Source organism: Scyliorhinus canicula, chromosome 18 (genome assembly GCF_902713615.1).
Source record: "Scyliorhinus canicula chromosome 18, sScyCan1.1, whole genome shotgun sequence".
Lineage (NCBI taxonomy): Eukaryota > Metazoa > Chordata > Chondrichthyes > Carcharhiniformes > Scyliorhinidae > Scyliorhinus > Scyliorhinus canicula.
This window is the reverse complement of record NC_052163.1, coordinates 88,340,883-88,358,589: the sequence shown is the minus strand read 5'-3', so window position 1 is coordinate 88,358,589 and position 17,707 is coordinate 88,340,883.

The window sequence follows — 17,707 nt, the reverse complement described above, 5'->3', positions numbered from 1 at the left end:
GTCGTTTAATAGTATTAAAATACATGCAAATTCATGGTAATCAGGTTCACGCCCTCACCGGGTGTGTGATCATGTCACCTGCAGTGCTGGGGGGCGGGGGGTGGGGGGGTAACTCAAACCTCAATCTCTCTGGCACAAATCCCATTATGGCCTTCCCGCGGGACTTAACGGCTATAACAGGATTTGTGCCCGTGGCAAACAGACATAGAACATAGAACATAGAACAGTACAGCACAGAACAGGCCCTTCGGCCCTCGATGTTGTGCCGAACAATGATCAACCTACTTTAAACCCACGTAACCCGCATACCCGTAACCCAACAATCCCCCCATTAACCTTACACTACGGGCAATTTAGCATGGCCAATCCACCTAACCCGCACATCTTTGGACTGTGGGAGGAAACCGGAGCACCCGGAGGAAACCCACGCACACACAGGGAGGACGTGCAGACTCCACACAGACAGTGACCCAGCCGGGAATCGAACCTGGGACCCTGAACAAAACGGGCCGGGATTCTCCAACCCCCCACCGGGTCGGAGAATCGGGGGGGGGGGGGGGGGGGGGGGGGGGGCGTGCATCCCGCCCCTCCGCTCTGAAGCTGGCTGCCAGAGTCGGGTTTTTGACAGGGGAGGGGATCACGTTGCGCCGGTCAGGGGCCGTTGGCAGTGGCCCCCCCACCCCCAGCGATTCTCCAGGCCCCGATGGACCAAGTGACCACCCGTTTCCGGCCAGTCCCACCGGCGTGGACTAGACAAGGTTTGTACCGGCGGGACCTGGCTCTGAGGGCGGCCTGTGAAGTCCTTGGTGGGGCGCGGGGGGATCTGGCCCCGGGGGAGGGGGGGTCCCCACGGTTGACTGGCTCGCGATCGAAGCCCACCGATCTGCGGGTGGGCTGTGCCGTGGGGCACTCTTTCCCTCCGTACAGCCCCTGTAAAGCTCCACCATGGCCGGCGCGTGGAAGAAACCCCCTGCGCATGCGTAGGGATCATGCCAGCGATTCTGCGCATGAGCCAGAACACACTGGCTGGCAGAAACCCTTTGGCTCCGGTTGGTGCGGCGCCAACCACTCCAGCACCGGCCTAGCCCCGGAAGTGCGGAGGATTCCACACCTTTCGGGCAGCCCGACGCCGGAGTGGTTCACGCCACTCTTTGGCGCTATTACGGCCTGCCCGCCGTTTTCGGGAGAATCCCGGCCACGGTATTTCCTGGTATGATCATAAGAAATAGGAGCAACAGTCGGCCATTTGACCCATCAAGCCTATTCCCGTCTTCCATACGATCATGGCTGATGCAACTGTGGCCTCATATCTCAGTCCTCAATGCACAAAACTTTCTGCATCGCTGTGAACTTTGGGAAATTAGGAGTGGGACGGTGTATGAGGAAGCATGGATCAAAAGGGCTTAAGTGCTTCCTTCATACGAACCCCTCGTGCGAAAGCTGGTGTCATGTTTGAGCAGTGCTCGGAGTAATCTTCTTTGACATGAACGGTGCTTAATGTTGTGTGGCCAATATGGCTCCCTGCCCCAGGTTTGCTGAAGCTCGACTCATATCTGAGGCTCATGGTACGGGTGTGATAATTAATGGCCGCACTGCCGCTATGCGGAGTGGATGTTTAAGTGAAAGAAAAGCTGCACCTTTGCGGTGAATGAATCGAGTGCCCACCTCCTTGAAGTTTTTAATTTCAGGCCCTGCTCCTATAGGATGAATTATGGGCATACGCACACATACACACACACACACACACATACACACACACTCCACTGAGCTCCTTGATGATTGTCAACCCATCTCAGCTGCCATACTGTCTATGTGCACTCTGCTGGCAAGCTCTCGCTCGCTCGCTCCAGCATTAAACGGCTGGTGTTTCAAGGTTATTTGAGCGATAAATTACGTTATGTGCTGAGCTTCCAAGGCAATAACACCAACGAACGGGTTGCTGTGCCTGTGCATTTCATTTTTCACCTGACATCCTCCGGCTAGCTCAAAGCAAGCAACCTGGGACGGTCACAAGAATTAAAGGCAATTTGCCTTTTGTTGTCGCGTTGCTGTTCAAAGGGGGAGCAGACAAAAATGCTGTCCTGAAGGCTCTGATCACACACAGCCTCTCAAAACAGTCTTTGTCTGTGGGGGAAGGGAGATCAGCGGCAGTTGTTGAAAGAACACAGTTGTAGAGGGAGACACCAAGGACTCTAGTAATAAACTGATCGGCACTGCAATTAAAATATCAGGCAGTGAATCATAGATAGATCCTTCTATTCAACTGTGTACAGCGCAATTTGGAATATCAGGCCAGTGAGGTTATACAAAAGCCTAGCACTAGGTTCCAGTGGCTGTATTTTTCCATTCTCCTGCTGGGGCATCAGAAGGCAGGAGGGCGGCTGGTAGAACACACTGCGGGGCCTCACCCCCACCTTCCTGCCCTCCCTAACTTGACTCCCATCTTACAATAGGCGGTGGGGGTGGGCAGGAAGGTGGGGGGGGGGGGGGGGGGAGGCATAAGGCAGCCAGCCCCACCATTGGGCCTACAGAGGTTCTCAGGCGACCAATCAACAGCCACTTAAGGGGCTGGAGGGGACGGAGATGGAAGCCTCTTGGGGATGGAGGGGGGTGGTTGGACTATGGGGGATTTCCTGCGTCTGCCAGAAGCACCTGCTGCCAGCTTCCCTTTCAAATTGTATGCCCCTTGTACCCTGGCCTCTCGAACCTGGGTTTGGTAGCACAGTGGTTAGCACAGTGGCTTCACAGCTCCAGGGTCCTAGGTTCAATTCCCGGCTTGGGGTTCTGAGTGGAGTCTGCACGTTCTCCCCGTGTCTGCGGGGGTTTCCTCCAGTTTCCTCCCACAGTTCAAAGATGTGCAAGTTAGGTGAATTGGCCGTGCTAATTTTCCCAGTGTCCAAAAGGTTAGATGGGGTTAGTGAGTTACGGGGATAGGATAAAGGGCTCAGGTGGGGTGGTCTTTCCAACAGCCGGTGCAGACTCGATGGGCCAAATGACTCTCTACACTGTAGATTCTATGATTCACCACATGCCCCCTCTCTGGGGCAGACCAGCCAGGGCCCACCAACATCTAAGCCTCATCTGTTTGCCTACGCTCCATGATTTCTGCCTCGTCTTCGGGGACTGGCTGCAACAGTGCCAACACAGGTGTCAAATGGAAGACATATCGAGCTGCTGGCTAGTTGGGTTGGCTGGCATCCCTAGGGGTCTTCCTCCCCACAGTTCAACAAAACTCACAGCTTAAAGCAACTGATCTCCCGCCAGGCGTAATATGTCTACAGGGCATCTGGCTTTTTGATGGGTGACGTCGTGAGTGATTTTTCATTCAGGGCTGAGGAGGAAATTTAGCGTGCTGTGAAATCCGGCTGGAGGATTATTTCATGCTCCTGATGGCACTACTGATGACAAAATACATTCTATCATCCAACTTGATTGGCCAATTTGAAAAGCACCCCACTCCAGAATGCTGATGGTTGAACCATTGCTCCTCAAACCAATTCCAACAAAGTGAAGAGGTTGAAACTGATAAATCGCCCCTGCAAATATCAACACACTCTCAGAGAAATACCCATGTGAGTATAAAAAATATCCCGGAGACGCTCTGTAAATATTAACACAGTGACCGAGCTTGATTCGAACACCTTGATGATCTGGAAATGTAAACTCGCTCGGATAGACCCTCTGTAAGTACCACCACCTGGAGTTTCCCATCCAAGTCACTCAACACCCTGACCTGGAAATATTGCCACTCTCTGATAGACCCTGTGTAAATATTAACACTCTCTGATAGACCCTGTGTAAATATTAACACTCTCTGATAGACCCAGTGTAAATATTACCACTCTCTAATAGACCCTCTGTAAATATTACCACTCTCTGATAGACCCTCTGTAAATATTAACACTCTCTGATAGACCCTGTGTAAATATTAACACTCTCTGATAGTCCGTCTGCAAATATTAACACTCTCTGATCGACCTTGTGTAAATATTAACACTCTCTGATACACCCTGTGTAAATATTAACACTCTCTGTTAGACCCTCTGTAAATATTAACACTCTCTGTTAGACCCTGTGTAAATATTAACACTCTCTGTTAGACCCTGTGTAAATATTAATACTCTCTGATAGACCCTCTGTAAAACCACTCTCTGTTAGACCCTGTGTAAATATTAACACTCTCTGTTAGACCCTGTGTAAATGTTAACACTCTCTGTTAGACCCTGTGGTAAATATTAACACTCTCTGATCGACCCTGTGTAAATATTAACAATCTCTGTTAGACCCTGTGTAAATGTTAACACTCTCTGTTAGACCCTGTGTAAATATTAACACTCTCTATTAGACCCTGTGTAAATGTTAACACTCTCTGTTAGACCCTGTGTAAATATTAACACTCTCTATTAGACCCTCTGTAAATATCAGCCCTGAAAGGCCCTCTGTAAATATTAGCACTCACCCGCTGTAAATATTAGCATTTTCTCGTAGACACTCTGTAAATATTAACACTCTCTGATAGACCCTCTGTAAATATTAACACTCTCTGATAGACCCTCTGTAAATATTAACACTCTCTGATACACCCTGTGTAAATATTAACACTCTCTGTTTGACCCTGTGCAAATATTAACACTCTCTGATAGACCCTATGTAAATATTAACACTCTCTGATAGACCCTCTCTAAATATTAACACTCTCTGATAGACCCTGTGTAAATATTAACACTCTCTGATCAACCCTGTGTAAATATTAGCACTCTCTGATAGACCCTATGTAAATATTAACACTCTCTGATAGACCCTCTCTAAATATTAACACTCTCTGATAGACCCTGTGTAAATATTAACACTCTCTGTTCAACCCTGTGTAAATATTAACATTCTCTGATAGACCCTCTCTAAATATTAACACTCTCTGATAGACCCTGTGTAAATATTAACACTCTCTGTTCAACCCTGTGTAAATATTAACGCTCTCTGATCGTCCCTCTGTAAATATTAACATGCTCTGATAGAACCTCTGTAAATATTAGCATTCTCTCATAGACCCTGTGTAAAATATTAACACTCTCTGATAGACCCTGTGTAAATATTAACACTCTCTGATAGACCCTCTGTAAATATTAACATTCTCTGATAGACATTCTGTAAATATTAATATTCTCTGATTGACCTCTGTAAATATTAACACTCTCTGATAGACCTTCTGTAAATATTAACACTCTCTGATAGACCCTCTGCAAATATTAACACCTCTCTGATAGACCCTCTGTAAATATCAGCCCTGATAGGCCCTCCGTAAATATTAACACTCTCTGATAGACCCTCTGTAAATATCAGCCCTGATAGGCCCTCTGTAAATATTAGCACTCACTAATAGACCCTCTGTAAATATTAGCACTTTCTCGTAGACACTCTGTAAATATTGTAGCCATCTAAAATGGACACCAGTATACAAAATGGAGGACTGCAGGGAAAAAAAGGACATAGTCCAGGACAAACAGCTTGCAGAGCTTTCAACAGTGAGACACTCGTAAAAAACCGGTTTCCCCATAGCTGCAGAGTCCAGGCAGCGATGTTAATGGGAAACGATCTGCATACTAATGAGGTGATACCGGGACAGTCCCAGATACAATAGATACATTTAAGTATCAATCGATACTTTTCAATAGCTAAGCAGACAGGATGGCGCCAACGAAACCAGGACAATAAGCCCTAAGAACCGCCCAAGCCATCAAGGAATGACCCTAGGATAGGGGGGGTTCGAATCATATCGATTGGGAAAGACCCAATTGATCCCCAGCAGGTGAGAGAGCCCGCCCCAAGGGGCACGGACCTCTGGGGACCTATAAAAAGAAGGTCCCGCACATGGTTGGGCCTGTTTTGTCTCCGGCTCCTGCTGTCTCCTATTGCCTCCTGTCTCCGGCCTCCGACTCCAGCCTCCAGACTCCTGTCTTTCATCACCGGTCGTTGAGCAGCAGCCATCTATAAGTAAGTGCCAAAACAACGATCGCTACGTGACCCAGGCATTGCTTGTACTCTTGCCGACTATTAGCGAACAGAAGTTGCAGACCAGAAAGGAACAAAGGCCTTGTTCCCTGACCTTGCTTGTTCCTACTTAGATAAGTATTAGTCGTTTAATGGTAGAGAAGGAAGTTAGTCTTTTAGCGTGTGCATGAGTATTTATTATAATTGTTATAATAAACTCTAATTGTTTTGGACTTACTAATCGGTGTATGACTTTATTGGCTTGAACTTGACCTTAGCACTTGTGACGGTGTCTCTTACGGCACCTGGTGACTCCAGAGCATAGAAATAAGAAACAGAGCCAAACGGAGTGTTAAGCACACTGCCTCTATTGGAGGAGGTTTAAACACACTAACTTAGAACGACCAACAATATTAACGCTCTCTGGTCGACCCTCTGTAAATATTAACACTCTCTCATAGACCCTGTATAATATTAACACTCTCTGATATACCCTGTGTAATATTAACACTCTCTGGTCGACCCTGTGTAAATATTAACACATCTGATGGATTTAAATATTAACACTCTCAGATAGACCTGTGCAAATATTAACAATCTCTGATAGACCCTGTGCAAATATTAACAATCTCTGATAGACCCCTGTGTAAATATTAACACTCTCTGATAGACCTCCTGTAAATATTAACACTCTCTGATAGTCCCTCTGCAATATTAACACTCTCTGATCGACCCTGTGTAAATATTAACACTCTCTGATCGCCCCTCTGCAAATATTAACATGCTCTGATAGTCCCTCTGCAATATTAACACTCTCTGATCGACCCTGTGTAAATATTAACACTCTCTGATCGCCCCTCTGCAAATATTAACATGCTCTGATAGACCCTCTGTAAATATTAACACTCTCAGATAGAACCTCTGTAAATATTAACACTCTCTGATATACCCTGTGCAAATATTAACAATCTCTGATAGACCCTGTGTAAATATTAACACTCTCTGATAGACCTCCTGTAAATATTAACACTCTCTGATAGACCCTCTGCAAATATTAACACTCTCTGATCGCACCTGTGTAAATATTAACACTCTCTGATCGCCCCTCTGCAAATATTAACACGCTCTGATAGAACCTCTGTAAATATTAACACTCTCTGATATACCCTGTGTAAATATTAACACTCTCTGGTCGACCCTGTGTAAATATTAACACATCTGATGGATTTAAATATTAACACTCTCTGATAGACCCTGTGCAAATATTAACAATCTCTGATAGACCCTGTGCAAATATTAACACTCTCTGATAGACCCTGTGCAAATATTAACAATCTCTGATAGACCCTGTGTAAATATTAACACTCTCTGATAGACCCTGTGTAAATATTAACACGCTGTGATAGACCCTCTGTAAATATTAACACTCTTTGATAGTCCCTCTGCAATATTAACACTCTCTGATAGACCCTGTGTAAATATTAACACGCTCTGATAGACCCTGTGTAAATATTAACACTCTCTGATCGACCCTGTGTAAATATTAACACCTCTCTGATACACCCTGTGTAAATATTAATACTCTCTGTTAGACCCTATGTAAATATTAACATTCTCTCATAGACCCTGTGTAAATATTAACACTCTCTGATCGACCCTGTGTAAATATTAACACTCTCTGATACACCCTGTGTAAATATTAATACTCTCTGTTAGACCCTATGTAAATATTAATACTCTCTCATAGACCCTGTGTAAATATTAACACTCTCTGTTGGATCCTGTGTAATATTAACACTCTCTGATGGACCCTCTGTAAATATTAACACTCTCTGATGGACCCTCTGTAAAATATTAACACTCTCTCATAGACCCTGTGTAAATATTAACACTCTCTCATAGACCCTGTGTAAATATTAACACTCTCTCATAGACCCAGTGTAAATATTAACACTCTCTGATAGACCCTGTGTAAATATTAACACTCTCTGATCGACCCTGTGTAAATATTAACATTCTCTGATCGACCCTCTGTAAATATTAACACTCTCTGATCGACCCTCTGTGAAAATTTAGTACTCACTGACGGACAGAGGGGATGCTAGCTCAGCCCACAGTACCAACAGCTGTCTCCAAGCCCCATCTGCCCACTGCTCCCCTGCTCCCATCGATCCTCGGCGCAGACCTGTTTATCGCACTCAGGACCCTGGTACACTACAGTTACAAGGCAAAAGACAAGATGCACGGTGTGATAAAGGGTAGGCATGACTCGCGTGCCATAGCGACATTGCAATGCATTGGAGGCTCACTCGGTCGTCCCATGCTGACCTCAAACTTTGGTGTGGAGATGCCGGCGTTGGACTGGGGGTGAGCACAATAAGAATTCTTGCAACACCAGATTAAAGTCCAACAGGATTGTTTCAAATCACTAGCTTTTGGAGCACTGCTATTTCCTCAGGTGAATGTCTGTGGGACTGCCCGCTCTTTGCTGACTGGGCCCATCGCCCTTGGCTCCACAATAGTGAGGAGCCACAGCTCCGCAGGCTCCCTCCGTCTTCTCCCACTCCCGGTGGTTGTGGGCTGCCATCTTCGGGGGTGACAGATATGCACAGACTGAGACACTCAGATGGAGGTAACACAGGGAATCCGCAAGTGGCCTACATGTGCAGTCTGTCCATCTGAGAGTGGGACATCTCCCACAGAACCTAATCAGAGCCTTTCACATCTTTTGTTCTCTCTGGGGACTGCCATTAGCACTCTTTACCCTTGGTTTTTGTGGCTATTAGCACCCCGGTTCCTTGGTTCCTGTGGCTATGACTCATCTTTTCATTCTCACTCCACAGTATAAATTCCCACTTTCTCTGTCTTTTAATTTTTGCTGTGGAGATGCCGGCGTTGGACTGGGGTGAGCACAGTAAGAGGTCTTACAACACCTGGTTAAGTCCAACAGGTTTGTTTCAAACACGAGCTTTCGGAGCACTGCTCCTTCCTCAGGTGAATGAAGAGGTATGTTCCAGAATCATTTATATAGACAAAGTCAGAGATGCTGGACAATGCTTGGAATGCGAGCATTTGCGGGTAATCAAATCATTACAGATCCAGAGATAGGGGTAACCCCAGGTTAAACAGGTGTGAATCGTCTCAAGCCAGGACACTTGGTAGGATTTTGCAAGTCCAGGCCAGATGGAACTTAGCTATAAATTTTTGCTCGGCAATTCTGCGTTGTCGCGTGTCCTGAAGAAGAACACTTACCCGCCGATCAGAGGCTGAATGCCCTTGACTGCTGAAGTGTTCCCCGACTAGAAGGGAACATTCCTGCCTGGTGATTGTCGCATGATGCCCGTTCATGGCAAGTAGTGGGGGTGTGACAATCACCAGGCAAGAATGTTCCCTTCCAGTCATTCACCTGAGGAAGGAGCAGTGCTCCAAAAGCTCGTGTTTGAAACAAACCTGTTGGGACTTTAACCTGGTGTTGTGAGACTTCTTACTGTGCTCACCCCAGTCCAACGCCAGCATCCCCACATCATGGCTACCGTCGACACCGCAAACTGTCGGCTCAAAGTGGAGAGGATCTCCAGGAAGATCGCGTATATAGACACTGACATTAAGTTTCTACAAAGATGCAAAAAAGCAGACAAGATCCCGAAAGGGCTACAGATCACAAACCCACTCAAGTCGACCTACAGCACAGACTACGCTGAAAGACTCTGCCGCCGCACCTCTGTCACACTCCTCAAACACCTCGTACACCAGCTCTACAGCAGTCTACGCAACCTGGAAACCAAGATAGAGGCCATATTCTCAACTTGCGCTCAGAGCCAGCAGACCAGCTGCGGAAACACCGGCAAACAGATGAGACAACGATACTATGCCACCTATATGCACACCACGAACAGGAAGCTTCAGGAACTCAGCTCACCACCAGCAGCAACCAAGCTTCCCCTGGTACCACAGTCGAAAACAATACAGGGAAATCTATTGTCAACTTGTCGGACTACACCCTTCAACCAGACAAAATCGAAGTCCTCAGCGGAGGGCTCAATTTCTGCACACCACCAAAATGGACCCATCAGTCTCGCGGCAGACACGGAGGAATTCATCAGGCGAATGAGGCTCCGGGAATTCTTCCACAGACCCCAAAAGGCCGACAGCGAATCCAAGGAGACAACCAGTGAACCGGAACAGCAGACCGAGAGATCTGCGGTGCAGCAAACCGAAAAGAGTTGAATTGGACCCCTCCGGAAGGCCGCTGCCCTAGACTCGACATGTATGCTCAAGCCGTCAGGAGTCGCGTCAATGCCAGATTCATCAGTCGCATTCACAAGGCAGCCCCGAACTTCACCCAAGCACAACGCAATGCCATCCGCGCTCTCAAGACCAACCGCAACATCAGTCATCAAACCAGCAGACAAAGGAGGGGCCACCGTCATACTGAACAGAACTGGACTACTGCAAAGAAGTATACCACAACTCAACAACCAGGAACACTACAGACAGTTACCCGCAGATCCAACCAAGGAACACATCTACCAACTCAACAGACTGATCAAGACCTTGGATCCAGACTTCAGAGCACCCTACGTGCTCTCATCCCACGTAATCCCCGCATTGGAGATCTCTATACTGCCTCCCTGAAAATACACAAGGCCAACACACCAGGCCGTCCTATTGTTTCAGGCAATGGGATCCTGTGTGAGAACCTCTCTGGCCACATCGAGGGCATCTTGAAACCCATCGTACAAGGTACACCCAGCTTCTGTCGCGACACGACGGACTTCCTACAGAAACTCAGCACCCATGGACCAGTGAACCAGGAACATTCCTCGTCACAATGGATGTCTCGGCACTCTACACCAGCATCCCCCATGACGATGGCATTGCTGCAACAGCCTCAGTCCTCAACACCGACAACTGCCAATCTCCAGACGCAATTCTGCAACTCATCCGCTTCATTCTACATCACAACGTTTTCACCTTCGACAACAAATTCTTCATCCAGACGCATGGAACAGCCATGGGGACCAAATTTGCACCTCAATATGCCAACACCTTTATGCACAAGTTTGAACAAGACTTCCTCACCGCACAGGACCTTCAACCGATGTTATACACCAGATACATCGATGACATTTTTTTCCTTTGGACCCACAGTGAAGAATCACTGAAACAACTACACGATGAGATCAATAAGTTCCATCCCACCATCAGACTCACCATGGACTATTCTCCAAATTCAGTTGCATTCTTGGACACACTCATCTCCATCAAGGATGGTCACCTCAGCACTTCGCTTTACCGCAAGCCCACAGACAACCTCACGATGCTCCACTTCTCCAGCTTTCACCCAAAACACATTAAAGAAGCCATCCCCTATGGACAAGCCCTCCGTATACACAGGATCTGCTCAGACGAGGAGGAGCGTAACAGATACCTACAGATGTTGAAAGATGCCCTCGTACGAACGGAATATGCGCTTGACTCATCGATCGAAAGTTCCAACGCGCCACAGCAAAAAACCGCACCCACCTCCTCAGAAGACAAACATGGGACACAACTTCGTCGTCCAGTACTTTCCTGGGATGGAGAAACTACAACATCTTCTTTGCAGCCTTCAACACATCATTAATGAAGATGAACATCTTGCCAAGTTCATCCCCACACCCCCACTACTGGCCTTCAAACAACTGCGCAACCTCAAACAAACCATTGTTTTCAGCAAATTACCCAGCCTTCAGAACAGCGACCACGACACCACACAACCCTGCCATGGTGATCTCTGCAAGACATGCCAGATCATTGACATGGATACTACCATTACACATGGAAACACCACCCTCCAGGTACGCGGCACATACTCGTGCGACTCGACCAATGTAGTCTACCTCATACGCTGCAGGAAAGGGTGTCCTGAAGCGTGGTACATTGGCGAGACCATGCAGACACTGCGACAACGAATGAATGGGCATCGTGCGACAATCACCAGGCAGGAATGTTCCCTTCCAGTCGGGGAACACTTCAGCAGTCAAAGGCATTCAGCCTCTGATCTCCGGGTAAGCGTTCTCCAAGGCGGTCTTCAGGACACGCGAAAACGCAGAATTGCCGAGCAAAAACTTATAGCTAAGTTCCGCACGCATGAGTGCGGCCTCAACAGGGATCTTGGATTCATGTCGCATTACATTCACGCCCCACCAACTGGCCTGGACTTGCAAAATCCTACCAACTGTCCTGGCTTGAGACAATTCACACCTCTTTAACCTGGGGTTACCCCTATCTCTGGATCTGTAATGATTTGATTACCCATAAATGCCCGCATTCCAAGCATTGTCCAGCATCTCTGACTTTGTCTGTATAAACGTTTCTGGAACATACCTCTCCATTCACCTGAGGAAGGAGCGGTGCTCCGAAAAGCTCGTGTTTGAAACAAACCTGTTGGACTTTAACCAGGTGTTGTAAGACGTTTTATTTTTTGACAAAGGGTCATTTGGACTCGAAACGTTCGCTTCTTTTCTCTCCCTACAGATGCTGCCAGACCTGCTGAGATTTTCCAGCATTTTCCCTCTGGTTTCAGCTTCCAGTATCTGCAGTAAATTGCTTTCATTTTGATCCTAATCGAAATCAGCCTCGTACTGGGTCTCATCCCCCAGAGAAGCGGACATTATTTTGAGATTCTAAGCCATGGCCGTTCCCCACTCCACAACACCTTGGACACCTTCACTAATGGTGCCGACGTTGCGCACCAGGCTCTCCACTGAGGCCCTCCAGCAGTGTTGGCCTCGGTGCCATTCATTGCTGGTGACATCTCCTATGGATCTGTTCAGGTGTCGCTGACATCTCCGTCTGAACATCCCAGCTGCTCCTAACGTCTCCATCAGCTCTGGATAACCCTGTTTCACAGGCTCAGCACCAGGCGGGGATCCATCTGGATCCTGGGATCCAGCAGCGCTCCTACTGCTGTCTCATCTGTGGGTTTGTGCCTCCACCTGATGTACATCATCAGCAGTGTGGTTCTCACCACATTGTGCCCCAGAAGCCTGACCACTAACATTTCCCACCAAGGTGTGTGTATCTGTGCTGGTGGAGGGTGGGGATAACACCTGTGACTATGGTGGTATCCTCGGAGCTCTCCTCCGAGGTGTTCCCCTGGGAGGCTGGAGAGGGGGCCTCCCAGGATGGGTAAGCGCTGTCGGTTGGAGGACCTGCGGGGGAATGGACGTGTGGTTAGTGGGAGGGATGAGTTTGTGTAAGGCAATAAAAACTCATGTTTGACAGGTCCCCTGAGTGGAGCCGATGGTTGCTCACCCCTGCGGCATCCGCCAGCCTCCGCGTTGGTGTCCTCGGCCACACCGGTGACCTCCAGGGCCCGCTCCTCGAAGGATGTAAGGATTATGGGGCGGGATTCACCGACCCCCTGCCGGGTCGGAGAATCGCCGGGGAGGCAACGTGAATCCCGCCCCCGCTGGCTGCCGAGTTCTCCGGCACCAGGTATTTGGCGGGGGCGGGCATCGCGCCATGCCGGTCGGCGGCTGCAGGCAGCGGCCCCCCTCCCCAGCGATTCTCCGGCCTGCTATGGGCCGAGTGGCCGCCTGTTTTTTGGCAGTGCCGCCGGCATAAATTAGAGTAGGTCCTTACCAGCGGGACCTCGCGGAGCCGGCCTCCGGGGTTTTCGGGGGGGGCTCGGGAGGATCTGGCCCGCAATCAGAGCCCACCGATCTGCGGGCGGGCCTGTGCCATGGGGGCACTCTATTCTTCCGCGTCGGCGGCTGTAGCGATCTGCCATTGCCGGTGCGCAGATGAAGCCCTCTGCGTATGCGTTGGGATGACGCCAGCACACGCTGGTGATCCCACGCATGTGCCAAACCGCGCCGGTCGGCAGAGGCCCTTCGGCGCTGGTTGGTGTGGGGCCAGGCCCCTTCCCCGCCGGCTTGCGCAGCGCAAACCACTCTGGGGCCGGCATAGCCCCTGAAGGTGCAGAGGATTCCACACCTTTGGGGCGGTTTACGCCGGAGTGGTTCATGCCACTCCTTCCCGCCGGAGTTGCCCGCCCCGCCGATTATGGCAGAATCTCACCCCTTCAGTCTGGCCCTTCACCGCCAGTCCGGGCCCTCTCTCATTCCGATCGTGGGAGACCTATTCCTGAGGAGACACAGAGAGAATAACACCAGTGGTTCACAGTGGTGTGTGGGGCAGTGTGTGTGAAGGGAGGTTTGGGGGGGTATAATGGGGAGGCGGGTGGAGGTATTGTTGGGAGTCACATGGAGAGTTGGGGGGTTGGATGTTCTCATGCGGGCAGAATGGTCTTGGGGTGGATGGGGGCGGTGGTGGGGGGGGGAGGCATGCTTAGTGTCTACTCACTCGTGCTCCCGGGTGTAGGACGTTCCCCTTTTTTCTGCACTGGAGGCCAGTCCTTCTGCTCACAGCCCCGCCACTAACAGTTGCCGCAACCTCATCCCAGGCAGCACTGGCTGCAATATGGCTAACCCTCCGGGACCCCCAGGGGAACAGGACATCCCTCCTGGCCTCCACAACATCAGCAGCCTCCCTAGGTCAACGTCCCTGAATCTTGGGGCTGTTGTCTGTAGTGATCTCTGTAGGTGCATGCACACAAGGGGTTAATGGGTAAATAGCAGTACCACATGATCGCTAGAGGGCTGGACCAACAGGGGTATAAAAAGCAGTCACACAGGGTCTCTCTCTCTCATGGATGTACTGTGAACAGGGTAACATCAGAACCACATAGATAGATAGTGAAGGTACGTCTAGTTATTATTGTTAAATATTGTTAACCAATTCCTAGTTTCCATGTTAAGGTAAAGAACTCATGCATTTATAGTTATAGTTACTCAATAAATCTTTGTTTTTACTGGACGAGTTTGAGTTTTCTTCAACAAGATTCAAAGGGACACAGAGGTGGAACTCACCATCAACCAAGGATTGAGTAACACGTGTTATCGACCACACAGGTAACACGACATTGTCTTCAGAGCTATTATTGCGAGCTGGCTGGGGGTTGGCTGAGCAAGCGCTGCTTAACTGCTTTGTTAGCGGGGGGTTGGCAAGTACGGTGCCAGCGAATTGACTGGTGAGCCTTCATTTGTGTTGAGAAGCCCGTGAGGCCTCATTAAGTGGACCAATTAATGCTGAATAGTGTCGCCGGCCTCGCTGGGCCGGGAGTCAGGAAGCATGCAGCAATTCCCGCTCGCTGCAACAATTAGAAATCTTTCTGGAGAATCTCGCACGAAGAGTCAACATCGGGGCTGAATTACGTGTGCTTCGCATTCCTGTTGGGGGCGCTAGCCCCAGAGCTATTCAGGACAGGCTAATAGGCCAGCACTCTGCCCACACGAAACTAGTACAACTCTCATTACTGCCAGCGTCGGATTCGCTGGGACCGAGATTGGCATTTGTGAGCTTGACAAGCTGGAATTTGTGGGGAGCACGGTAGCATTGTGGATAGCACAATTGCTTCACAGCTCCAGGGTCCCAGGTTCGATTCTGGCTTGGGTCACTGTCTGTGTGGAGTCTGCACATCCTTCCCGTGTCTGCGTGGGTTTCCTCCGGGTGCTCCGGTTTCCTCCCACAGTCCAAAGATGTGCAGGTTAGGTGGATTGGCCATGATAAATTGCCAATAGTGTCCAAGATTGCCCTTAGTTTTGGGTGGGGTTACTGAGTTATGAGGATAGGGTGGAGGTGTTGACCTTGGGTAGGGTGCTCTTTCCAAGAGCCGGTGCAGACTTGATGGGCCGAATGGCCTCCTTCTGCACTGTAAATTCTATGATAATTGCTGATAAGCTCTCCACTCCCCACACACATTCATTCCAGCCAAGAAGATGGCCCTGAGAAAAGCTGCCCTCCTCTCAGGCGGACCAGTCTGCAGGGACAAAAGAAGATGAATGACCTCCTGAGATCAGCCCGGGTGAGTTCCACCTTGGTGTCCCTGGAACCACTCCCATCCCTCACCCCTTGCATTAGCGGCCAATCAAAACCCATCTGCCAGAATCCCCCTTACATCCCATCCTGCACCAAACCCCCAACCAGAGTGCGATGGAGCAAGCTGTGGAGGTGGGAGAGAGGGCTATCTGCTAGGTGGAATTTGGCATGAGTAAATCATGAGTCCCTAATGCATAGTGATGTCCCTATAGCAAGTGAGTCACCCCCTCACCCACACCACTCATACCAGAGATCTCACAATGTGTCTGGTCTTTTATCTTGCAAGATCATCATCTGATGGACCCAGCTCGTCCGCGCTACCCCACCCCCAGCTGCAGACCCAGCACACCCCTGAGGACCAGTTCAGGGATAACATTGATTTCTCGGCACTGCACTCACCTGCACCCTCCACCTCGATGGATCATGTTAGTGAAGAGGCTCCTGGGTCACCTTCGGGTGTGATACATCAGGTGGAGGCTGGAACTCCTGAGGGAGAGCGCAGTCGGAAGGCTGTCCAATCCCAGGAACCAGCTGCAGTCCATATGGGTCTCACGCTTCTGGAAAGAACGATCCGATCAATGGTAGAGAGGCAGACGCAGAGCCAGGATCTACAGGAGGGGGTGTCAGCAATCTTCCAGCACCTGCAGGCACAGTTGGAGGAGTCGAACCATCTTCAGGAGCTGGAGATCGTGTAGACAAATCGTGGTACCCAGGCCAACACTGTACTTGGCTTCTGCGGTGGAAGCCGTGGGTGAGAAAGTCGGAGCTTGGGTCAAAACATCCAAGGCTTGGAGCACGCTGCGCTGTCGATGGCTGAGGCTCAGGACAGGGGAACACAGTCCCAAGCAGCCATGCACCGTGCCCATATGGATAATGCTGCGGCACTCCAGAGCTTGGCCCAGTCACAGTCTCAGAGGGATGTGACCCAGTTCTGTGCTCCATGGCTGAGGACATCGAGGCCCTGGTTGAGTCAAAAATGGGCCTCCAGAACTGGCAGGGCCAGGTGATGATGGAGCCCCAGGAGCTCCTTCTGGCATCACTTCTGTCCAATGGTGGAGCCGGGGACCATCGAGCACCTCGAGGGGGGGGGAGGAGGAGGTGATGGGGCCCATGCCGGTGCCTCCCGCAGACGAGGTGCTGGAACACCTCAGCTTTTCTGAATCCTCTCCACCTGACACTAGCTCATCTGATGAACAGCAGGCAGAGCAGGGTGGCACCTTGTCACCTGTGATACCTGGAAGAGAGCTCTGCCCATCCAGGTCCAGGCCCTCCAGAGAACGGCTGCCAAAGGCACCACAGGTTGCAGGGCAGGAAATGCAGCAGGCCACCTCCACGCCTGATGTGCTGTCTGGAGTCACATCTAGAAGGAACAGTAGGTCACTTAAGATAAGCAAGTTAGACACCAGTTAGGTTGGCACGGATGCAGCACATAGGTTAGAGGTATGGGGGTCAGGGCACAACAAATGTATATAACCACTATTAAACACCTTTTCACCAACATTTAGACCTGTTTCAATCCTCTGTCTGAAGGGTGGGAGAAATGGGGTGGGCTGGGTGTAGAGGGTGTACCGTGCAGGGTTTGTGGGTGTTGGAGGATGGCACAGGATCATTGTTTTTTCCACCCGTAGTCACCCACAGAAGCGGCAGGGAACGGGGCCAGAAGTGTGAGGTTGCCTTGTCGGACAGCTTACCCAGTGAGTAACCCATTACCACTCGCCATCTCCATAGCCAACCTTCCCCCCCAACCCTGCCTCCCGTGAGGATACACGGGCCTGTGAGATGGAATGGTCAG